The sequence below is a fragment of the Anthonomus grandis genome, chromosome 3, assembly GCF_022605725.1.
Source record: "Anthonomus grandis grandis chromosome 3, icAntGran1.3, whole genome shotgun sequence".
Classification (NCBI taxonomy): domain Eukaryota; kingdom Metazoa; phylum Arthropoda; class Insecta; order Coleoptera; family Curculionidae; genus Anthonomus; species Anthonomus grandis.
The window spans coordinates 33,315,877-33,327,873 of NC_065548.1; the positions used below are offsets into that span (position 1 = coordinate 33,315,877).

An 11,997-nucleotide genomic window follows, 5' to 3' on the forward strand; every position below is an offset into this window, starting at 1 on the left:
GTATTGATATGTGTTTTCTATATAGATATCCTACAGGTAATATTGATGCTTTCATGTCCCATTTAAATGGAGTTTTAAGTTCTATGTATTCAACTAATAAGTTTTTAATAACATGTAGAGATTTTAATATTACTTGTGCAATCGAGAATGATACAGTCTTTTCTCTATTGCAAATATTTGGCCCATATTATATAGTGTCTCATGTAGAGGGAATGACGAGGATAAAACCGACATCTGCTGCTCCTGTTGATAATATTTTTTGAAATTTATAGCCTGAAATAGTTTAGCCAAGAGATAAAAATTATGGTTTTGAGAAATAACGCCATTTTTTACAAGAAAACGTTTTTCTACTTATCATATTTTAATTTTTAGAGATCACCTGCATAATAAATTATGGCAGTTTATTCTGCGAATGGGGCTGATCATAAGTATGACTGCTTTTTTACTATATTTTTTCACTGGTGTGATAGAGCTTTCCCAATTCAGACTTAATCATTCCATTAAATAAATAAATGTTTTAAAATTTTTTTTTTTTAATTTATACATTTGATTCGAAAAATTTGACTTCAGACGTCCACGTACTATTTTGTTAGACGTCTGAACTTAGTCCCAGCCACGCAAGCCTGAAAAGTTGCACAGGTCCGGCCTTAAAATTTATTTGTATTTAAAATTTTATTATTCCGGATTTTTGGGCTTAGTTTTATAAAGCTAGAAATTCAGGATAGTTGATAGTAAGATAATATTTAATTTAAAGATAAGATTTAAGTAAGTAAAATCAGTTTAACAAAAAATTTTAATTTAATTTTAATTTAATAAAAATTTAGTTTTTAGCGTCATCAGTGGGATGTTTATAAGTGATGAGAGAATAGGCGGTACAAATTACTTAGGCCCATTTATTCTGTGGATTAAGGCATTAAAGATTTACTTTTTGACATAAACGGGTAACATGTTTCTGTGTGTCTTTAAATTTTATATATTTCCTTTGTTTGGGTATTGAAATTTATTTTTATTTGGTGGTTATTATTAACGGGGATTTTGGCTGCCACATTTAATGTCCTTTATTATTGCTTTTTTTTTTAAATTTGTACATAATATGATATATTATTACAATAAGTTACTCATGAAAACTCTATCTCTATATTTAGTACCAACATCTTTTGATAAAAAGTAATTATGTAGTCGTTAGTAGTAAAAGTGGAGTATATTTTTTTAAATAAACTTTTACATTAAAAATCACTTAGCTGTCGATATCTTATGCGTGTAAAAGACACAAGTTTTACTTATAAAAAAAAACACACTTAACATCCTGAATGTAATATTTATTAATTTGTTTACCTCATATTTAGTTATTGTACATAATAGGAGAATTTTGAGAAATTTGATGAAAATTAACAAAAATAAATGCTTATACTAAAAACTAAAAATCTTATATAAAACATTACATTTAGAACTGAATCCTAAAACTACAGTGAGGATACTAAATACTTTATAAATTTACCCACTCTTTTGAATCTGGCTCAAAGAGTTAATACAATTTTCTAAACTCTGTTTTTTGCCTTTGTTCTTTAGCAGTTTCTTCCATTAAGGAAGGAAACAGTTTCTCTGTTGCCGCTATGGTTTCCAACTTCATCTCGCACTGAAGCATATAAATACTAAAACAAATTTAAAAAGTGCACACGAGTAGCAGAAATATTTTTTAAATTTAATTAATAATAATAAATTTACAATATTTTTTTTTTGTAATAATTACAACTCAGATGTAAAATAGCCTTTTTTCTTCCAGTGAATTATGAAAAAAGTTGTCTTGCCTTTTTGAGACAGGACAAGTGTGGCAGTTCCTGTAAAAAAAATAATTAAACTGGTTTTATAGTGTCTCTGTAAGACAAATCATGGACAAAAAACTGTAAACAACTAAATTTTAAACTTGTTTTCTTAATAAAAATAGGGTTTTTCTTACCATAGCAAAAAAGGAATTTTTTCCCAGAGAATGGAGAAAGAAGCAGACTTTATTGTATCGTTGAAGGACAATAGGGGCAGTAAGCTGTAAAAATTAAAATTTTAAACTTGTTTAATTAATAAAAATATGGTTTTCTTACTATGGCAAAAAGGGTACTTTTTTCCCGAGAATGGAGGAAGAAGCAGTCTTTATGGTGTCGCTAAAATACATCAGGGCAGTAAACTAAAAAAAAAAACAAAACTTTAAACTTGTTTAATTAATAAAAATATGGCTTTCTTACTATGGCAAAAAAGGGACTCTTTCCCAGAGAATGGAAATCATACATCAGTCATAAATGTATCATACCATGTTTCGGCTAAATAGTATAAGTATTTTTCTCCAAATATTCTATACACCACGTGACAATTCTATTACAGCAGCTCTTTTGTTAACCATCTTAAGCTTGAATCCAAGTTTGATCAGGTATCTCCGCAAGGTTGAGACTGAGAAATGTTTGTCCCTTGCCGATAAGGTGTCCTTAACCACCTTTATGGACAGAACCTCATTGTTTTTGTATTTAGAATACACACCTTCCCTTAGCAATTTGGTAATATCCGTGTTAAGTCTCTTTGATTGTCCTGCATCTTTCCTTTTTTTCTGTCTTTAATCCCTTTTTTTACAAACTAGCATATTGTACTATAGGGAACCCCTGTTAAAACTGTTTTTTGCAAATCACTACAATCATTTGTGAATTGAGAATCATTGCTTAGATTGTTGTAGACATTTAGATAAATTTGTTTGGCGTCTGTACTTAAACAATTACGTTTTAAAACTGCTTGATTTTTCCCTGTAGCTTCTACTTCACTTCCGTCTTCCTCTACGCCCTCAACACTAGAAAATGAACTATCTGAACTATGTGAGTCTAAATCACTGTCCAAATCACCCTTATGGTTTTCATCACAAATGTTATTATCTTTGTTGTGCATCCACGGTCTCCATAAGCCCGCACAAATACTTTCCCATTCATTTGCCAAATTTTCCTGCCTATTTTCCCAAGGTCGAAACAAGGTCTTTAGGTAAAATACCAAAATAAATCCACAAATATAAAAAACGCACTTCCTCACAGTAAAAACTGCAAAAAATGTAGACGAATATAGGCCAAATTCTAAATTCTCCACTGTCATAAACTGTCAAATAATAATAGCCTCACATGACCGACTCCCCTCCCAACTATTAAAGGTGATAGACCCATCCTTAAAGATCTCTTTAAAAACACGACAAAAGTAATACAAAAACAGCCTAAACATTTATTTGGGTACGGCCCCGTAATCTTTAAAATCTGTGGGATAGAGAGAGATACACATTCACTTGCACAGCCTAAAGTAGGAATCGCCAGATCGCAGGTGTTTTATTTTTGTTTAATAGACTGGCTAAAAAGGGGTGAGAAGTCTGTGAGTGCTGGAAGTATTTAAAATATTTTGTAAGATGCTCTTTTTTTAGTCCGCGGTCAATTTTTTTATATTATTTTTTTTTCTAAAAATGTAGATTTTTAAAAGAAAAATAAAAAATAGTGTAAAACATGAGGTTTTAGGTATATTTAAAATGATTTCATAGATAAACTATATAAAACTTTGCCATTTAAACATGTATATCATGCGACAATAATATATACGATATAGGCGCACGGACTAGCTAGTGCTATCTGCGACACATCAAAGATTCTAGTAGATCTCTGAACTGGACTTTATACATACAGTTAGCAAGTCTATTTACAACATAAGGAAAAAAGAAAAGCATAATAGGAAATACTTAATTGATATAAAAGAAGCATAAATCAACTTAAATAGCTTCGAATCTTTTTAATAAAACTACTAACAAAGTGGCAACGATGCACTGCAGATCTTACGTGTTGTTTATAAATCCTCCTCAGAAATTTCGTAAATTGGGACTTTAAGATCAGCAATAAAATAAGTTTGAAAGTGCAAATATCACGATTGTACAATAGAATTTAACAGTAATAGGTCTTAGTTATTTTTTATGGACGAATATTGACTATAGTCGTTAGTAGTAGTAATTATAGTCGCATAAGTCATCAATTGGATTTTGTACGGGGACTGCTCTGATATAGTTGTTTTGATTCTCACATGAATGACCATAAAAACGATGAGAGGGCGCCGAGAAAAAGACCGATAGACACGAGCCAGTTTTAAACCTACTTTTTTCTCCGAATTCTCTTAAGATCGCGGTAGGTCGGCAGCAAGTCGGCACAGTAATACCGCAGCGGATTTGCTAAGAGAGACCGCCTGATGTAGGTGTGCGTCGGCATCAGTCCTCAATAGCCGACACAGAACAGACCAAGGATAGAAGACAAACCTCTGAATAAAGTTCTGCCAGAGAAAAACAAACCACCGAGAAGCGACAAAACCCGCATTTACCGTTGATTTTCTGAGGTCCAATTTTGGTGCCCTTGAGCGGGCTTAAATGACTGGCGCTACATATTAAGTAACGGAGAAAAATCGTTTTGGCAATTTAATAGTTCCGTACACGGAGAGAAATACGACAATTAATAGCTTAAAAATTTTATTGGGAATTTGAAATTAAAACTATTACATTATTTTACTGTTGGTATAGTTAAGTTATAAGTATACCTAAACTATACCGGGTGACACAGGAAAAAGGGAACACGCAACAACTTTTTTATTTTTTAAGATAAACAAATGTTTGAAAAAATAAACTGGGTGTCCCATTTAAAATAAGAAAGTTCGTGTCATTTCTGGTTCAACCGGAAGTGATCAAAAACAATTGAATACGTCAAAATATGCTTTTATAACCATTCTATTGACATACCAAATTTCATTTGTTTATCTTGAAAAATAAAAAAGTTATTGCGTGTTCCCTTTTTCCTGTGTCATCCGGTATAGTGCCAACTATAAAAATTACCATTTAGGATAAATAATGGAAAACAAAAAATCTTATAAACAAACTTTTATTTTTTGAGAAAATAATATTGGCCCATTGTATAATGAAACACAAAAATACATTGGCAATAATTAAATTAAACCTAGGTACATTTATACATTCCGCAAAATTTTTAGTTTTCAAACATTTTTATCTTTATTTGTTTTTAAGACCCTATTATTATATTTAATGGTGTAAAATATTTTCATAAATATAAATAATTTTAAGATAAAGGTTTTTGGAAACTGTGCACAAGGGTGTTCATAATTAATAGTTTTCCACACCCTGTCTTTGAATGACATCCACGAAAAGCACAGGTATAAGGCATATTATAAAAGTTTTTAATAAAATAAAGAGCACAATGACAACACACACAAAAAATAAAGACAGAGAAAAATTCAGGCAACACTTGACTAGACTAAACTAGGCGTCGAATATTACCGGACTAACCGACGGCTGGCAGGGGACCGGCAATAAGACAGGTATACCAAATAAGCTCGCACATGCGCAAGAAAAATCGGTCCCGGCTTTGTCCCTTCTCGGTGGTTTGTTTTTCTCTGGTTCTGCGGAACAAAACGCCACAAAAACGGTGGATGCGATCCAAACTAGCAAAGATACCTGTAAAAATGTATACCGGCCCCTTCACCAAATATGGAGAAATAAACATTAAAAATCTGTTGAAATAATAATAGACAATATTAATTAATTTCCCTATAATATTTCAATCAATATTCAGGTAACCTGAAGAAATATTATTACATTTCTTTTAGAATTCCAGTTTACCTCCGAACATCAATTGAAATATTATAGAAAAATTAATTTTTGTTGCCTATTATTATTTCAATCAACGATCTAAAAAAGACATTATCAAAAACATAAATAAAATTCAAATATAGAACTAACAAAATATTTATTAAAATAAGTAAAAATCTTAAAATCAATGAGTACTACATAATAATATGCATTTACACGGTATATTTTAAATTTAAAAATATGGAGGTGAATTTTCGACTTATCATTTCTTGGCGACAATGGCGACCTTTTGCAAGCATTGCCTATTTTGCATTATGTCTATGCCAAATACATAACATACTACCAAATAACATACATGCAGAAAAAAACAGTTGTCTCTGATACATGTACGTTTCTGTGATTTCACGAATAATAATTTATTATTGGTGAAGATAGATATAATAATATACATCATTTTATAATGAACTTGTAAGTGGGACTATTAATATGTTTTAAGAGGTTTTTAAAATCTGTGGAATTGACATATTTTTCGGCAATACCTATTCTCTCTTTGTAAGATTTAATTTTTTTTTCCATTCCATATATTTTACTCCTCCAAGATGTTAATTTGGTATATAATTTTTTTGGCTTTGGTGTCAACTCAATGGAACGATGAACATTTAAACTTTTTAATGAAAACCTTCTTTTTTCAAGACCTAAAAACATATTTTTTAAATATTCAAATAATGCATTTGTTTAAAGGAATATCAATAAAATTGGCGAATAAGAACTAGTGAGGACAAAAAAATAAATAAATATAATAATAATAAATGACTTATATAAAATAGATATAATAGATGTATACATATGTAAGTATACTCACGTTTCTTAGCAGATTCCTTTTTCCTTGAGGCATTAGGTACAATTTGTAATGGTACTTTTTCAATATCTATTTGATTGTTGGAATTTTTTATTATAGCAATTATTTTCTTATATGGAAATTTCCATCTTATATGATGAGGTATTTTCTGAAATATCTTTTTGATTTAAAGCATATGAGGATTTCTCATCAGCTATTTCCATAGGTACCTCTAAGATATTTCTACCACATTAGTTTGGCTGATAGGTTCTAAAAGATTAGTAACTTTAGAACATATGGACCCATTGACGGAACCTTTAAAAAAAATTTATTATATATTTTTAAATATATATGAAGGTCTAATAATTTTTTGGTGGGAAGTGCTAAAAAAAAACTTTTGGGAAAAGGCAATAAGCAGTACTTGTTATTTTAACAAATGTTAAGTAAAATGAAAAGGTTTTAATTAAAATATAAACAAAATCCAAATCTAATTGAAACATAATTAGGTATCAAAATGCATTAATTTAAAAGCATGGTCAATAATTAATAATTACGTTAATTTAAAAAATAAATATTTCAATAATTATAACATTAATTCGTTAATGTCATCATTAGTTAATAATTATTATGTAAAATATATATTTAAGCCATTTCATATATTAGAAGTGACAAAAAATATGCAGAAAATATAAAAAATTTCTATAAATATATTCTATTCTGAATTTTGAAGAAACCTTACCTTTTGCATAATATATGTCCCTTATTGATTAATAATAGCTCAGCATTATAAGCACCATACCCTAAAAAATAAATATTTAAATATAAAGTTGCTTCCCAGATAATATAAATTAATGTAAATAATTTTTACTCTCAGAAAATCAAGATGTTAAAATTAATTTATTTTTATAAATAAGATCTACAAATATAAAAAATCTTGCAAAAAAATGTTTTAAAGCAAATGAAAATGATTCTATTAAAGCTTAAGCCTCAAAAATTAATATGATATTTTGAACCTCTCCTAATATAATTTAATGAATCCCTATATAAAGTTGAATCCTAAACCAAAATTTTATTGTTTTGAATGTTTTAATCCACATCTCAACCTCAGGATTAAGTCATATCACTCTAAAAGATATGACTCATTTTTTTATAAAGTACCTACTTGATGCTTGGTCATTTGTTTTCAAGTTTAAAATCTATATATATGTTATATGCGATTATATTGACCTTATGTAACAGGTCACGATCCCACGGTGTCGCAATAGCAACGACCGCCGGAACTTACTCAGCATATTTGGAAATATGGAATTTACCGTGAGATATGCCAATTAAGCAATCAATTTTAAATATAAATAGGATGTTTTCCAATAAAAAGCACAGTAGTATTATAATAAATTTAAGCACGTTACTCTTTTAAATTATTATTCAAAAATTACTCTCGTTTAATTTTTGAATAAATATAATTTAAAGTAAAAATATTGTTTTTAAAAATATAAAAGAGTTTTTCAAGTTTTAACATATATATATATATATATATATATATATACATATGAGTCCTGTCTCAGTGAAGTTGGCCCAACGCCCCAAAACATGATTTTTTAGAATTTATTTAAGGGATAACTAAAATTTTATTTCAAATATAATATTTTTGGTTTCTTGAAATGTTTATGGAAAGATAACAAAACCGACGCAGCTATTTTTGAAGCGTTTTAATTTCGTAATTTTTCTTTGCAAAATGATTTTTCTATCGCAAAATACGTGTATATACGTGTATATATATATATATATATATATATATATATATATATATATATATATATATATATATATATATATATATATATATATATATATATATATATATATATATATATATATATACGAGTCCTGTCTCAGTGAAGTTGGCCCAACGCCCCAAAACATGATTTTTTAGAATTTATTTAAGGGATAACTAAAATTTTATTTCAAATATAATATTTTTGGTTTCTTGAAATGTTTATGGAAAGATAACAAAACCGACGCAGCTATTTTTGAAGCGTTTTAATTTCGATATTTTTTTCTTTGCAAAATGATTTTTCTATCGCAAAATACGTGATGGAAATAACTTAGTTGAATGGTCTGTTTATGCGCTTCGATAAAATAAAAGTAGGCTGTATAAAACAAATTGCGTTGCTAAGAACAATATTTTGCGTTGCTAAGAAGCCGATTTTGACGTTTAAATCAATTTCAATGCATTAGTGTTGTTGTTAACAATTAAAAATGGCTCGTGGTAAGGCTGTCTCTGACGAAATAAGAAAAGTGATTATTCACTTGCATTTAAAAGGTCAAAATGCTTCCCAAATCGCTGACAGTATTAACAAATCGAGGTATACAGTTCGAAATATTATTAAATTGTACAAAACAACGGGATCTGTTGCTCAAAAACCCAGAATTGGAAGTCGACCGCGTTATTCCAACACCAACTTAAGAGCCTTAAAACGGATTATCAAGGGAAATCGGCGTGCTAATTACAACGAATTGAAATTATTGTGGAATCAGGCAACAACAAAAAAGTTTTCAAGAGCAACCTGTCACAGAGCCGCTCAAAAACTGGGATTTAAAACTTACAAGGTAGGCTTAAATTATTTTTTTTATTATTCGTTTTCAAGTTTCAGTATTTTTAGGCAAAAGAGAAACCCCTACTGACAAAAATTCAGAAGAAAAACAGGCTAGCGTGGGCTAAAGAACACAAATTATGGTCTTCGAACCAATGGAACTCGATTATTTGGAGTGATGAAGCCAGATTTGAAGTATCCGCTGGTGATAGTAGAAGCCGTGTCATAAGAACTAAAGAAGAAGTGTTTCAGAATGACTGTCTTAAAAAAAAAGTTAAGTTTCCGGCTTCTGTTATGATCTGGGGATCGATGTCAGTAAGTGGAGTGGGAAACTTACACTTTGTGGAAGGTATTATGAATGCTGATAAGTACATTAATGTGCTTGAAAATAACCTAATACCCCAAATTGAACAAATGCGTTTAAACAATATCGAATGTATCTTCCAACAAGATGGTGCCGCTTGCCATACGGCTAAAAAAGTAAAAGATTGGATGTTTTTTTTTTTATGGTATACACAAGCACAAGAGGAAAGTCCTATGTCACTCTTGGAGTGGTGCTTGCGCGAAGATATTTGTGGGCATTTATCTTGAATCGCTGCAGGTTGTATGCGTTGGGAAATATGTGAGGTGGAAGCCCGTTCCACAAGGAAGATGTTCTCCAGATGAATGAGTCATGATACAGCGACGTCCTTGAGGTAGGCAGGTGGACTCGATGTTGATGAGCCGCAACTGCTAGACGCGTCCTTCTTGCCGGAACAGCCCTGGGTGGAATCAGGCCTGCCAGCTCAGAGGAACACTTACCGTGATAATAACGGTAGAATAAACAGAGATCAGCCACCTTTCTCCTGTGCTCCAGACTATCCAGGCTCTTTGTCAGTTCTGGTTTGTCGATAAGACGAATAGCTCTCTTCTGTATAAAATCTAGCAGCTTTAAGCCATCAACGTTAGTCTTCATCGTAAATACTGCAACAAACAAGAAACTGCTTAGAAAACATAATTCCAGTTTTAAAGTGGACGTCGAGTAGTCCAGATCTATCGCCGATTGAAACCTTGTGGCATATCATGAAGAAGAAGCTCAGATCGAATCCCGCAAGAACCGTTCCAGAATTGCGAACCCGTCTCCAAGAAATTTGGAACAGTTTTTTACCAGATGACTGTCAAACATTAGTTGACACTATGTTAAGACGTATCAAAGCAGTAATCAGTAAGTTCAGAAAATACAGGTTCACGAATTTTCTGAGCACTTTCCTTTGGTAGGGCTTTCTTGAGTTTCCATACGATGAATACTAAGGTTCCAATGATTGCTATCGGAATTGTGAGAAGTAACCATGTAGATCTGGGAATTGTGTCTTTTTTATTTGTATCTACAATCTTTAAATTATTAAGTGCAGTTTGGGCGTTTTTAATTTCGTCCAAATTGACTTGTTGAACTATGAGATTCTGGTTCGCATCGTTTTGTTCTTGTGGTAGGCTGAAATTTGGAATTTCAAGGACGTACTGGAAATCCGTGTTTTCTTTTTTTTCGTATATCTTTTTATTTATTTCTATTGGGCAGTTTAAAAGTTTGATTATGCTTGGTTTTTCTAGTCTGAGCAGGTAGTTTGGACGGAAATTTGTTTTTACGGTGATCTTTTCCTTTGGATTACTAGAAATTCTTCTCCATGAAATCTTTCGATTGTGGTTTCCATAAACTGGATGTTGGTAATTGAACAATCATTGTTTTCTGTAAATAGAAGTTTCTGGATGCAGGTCTCCTTGTTGGATACTGTTTGTCGGTTGAAGATAAAGATGCCTTCGATTGCTGGACAGGGTATGGAGGTTGACCATTGATTTTCTCGATTGAGTAATACATAAGGCTTAGGAAGGGCCATAGTTTGGTTGAGGATAGGTATAGGATATACTTTATACAGTGAAAATTGGTTAGGGATGATAATTGATATGTATATTGAAAAAAATATTATTTCGTTTTTTATTATTACTTCAGTGCTGAAGAGGTTGTAGTAATTAATAAGTTCATTAAAATGTATTATTCTTTATTTACCGTATAATTCCTTAACCAGAATTATCAATTCATTAAGTTGATTAGCATTCAAAATTGAGTTGTGCATAATATTTGCTTTAGCAAAAGATATTGCATTATCGATGTTATCTATTAAATATTTTAATTTATTTAATTCCGATAAAATATTATCTAACATAATTGAAGTATAAAGGGCGTGAGAAGTATCTAACGTATGTTTTTCCATTAATTTTAGTTTGTTTGATATTTGATTTTGATTATCGTTAATCTTGGTTATTTGTGATTTAAAACTTTTAATTACGTTGGTCAAGATAGTTTGTTCTTTGATAAGATTGTAACTAATTGTTCGTTATCTTTTATCAAATTTAGATAAAAGTCAAATCGTTTTCCGTCATCTGCATCTAATGAACCAAATAACCATTTGTTGGCTTTACCCACGATATTGATAAGATTTTCTCACTTGTTTTTGTGAAAAATAAGAGTGTTATCTTCTATAGACTTTAAGAAGTCCAAAGTTAAAATTAATTTCTTATATGTTATATGTAATTATTTGTAATCTTTTGTATAATTAACTAAAGTATTATTTAAACTTAATAAAATATTTTTCTATTGACTTAAACAATAATTCTATGGTACTTCTATTTACATGGTATAGCGCCGTATGTTTTAAATTACTAATGAATGCGGCGCATAGAGAAACGGGAAGGGTTGGTTTTTTTATTTCTTTTATCTCCAAAGCTGGTGCTAGGTGTATTAAGAGCATGATAGCCAGAAGAAAAAGATGGGTTTTCATCTGAAAGAAAACGTTGAGGTTTCAGATTTTTTTTATGGATAGCTCTTTGATTTTGAAAAACAGCATTTTCATTTTGTTTAATGGGCGATGAGCTTTTCATATTTC

General features: G+C 30.4%; 1 long non-coding RNA gene across 1 annotated transcript; it reads right to left on the reverse strand.

Moving 5' to 3' along the window:
- Nucleotides 1–5,899: 5,899 nt before the first annotated feature.
- On the reverse strand, nt 5,900–7,311 carry LOC126734562 (uncharacterized). The gene is made up of 3 exons (XR_007660083.1): nt 7,225–7,311; nt 6,510–6,800; nt 5,900–6,342 (listed from the first exon to the last, which is right to left on the reverse strand). It is a non-coding gene; the product is annotated as an uncharacterized LOC126734562 (long non-coding RNA).
- Nucleotides 7,312–11,997: the final 4,686 nt, after the last annotated feature.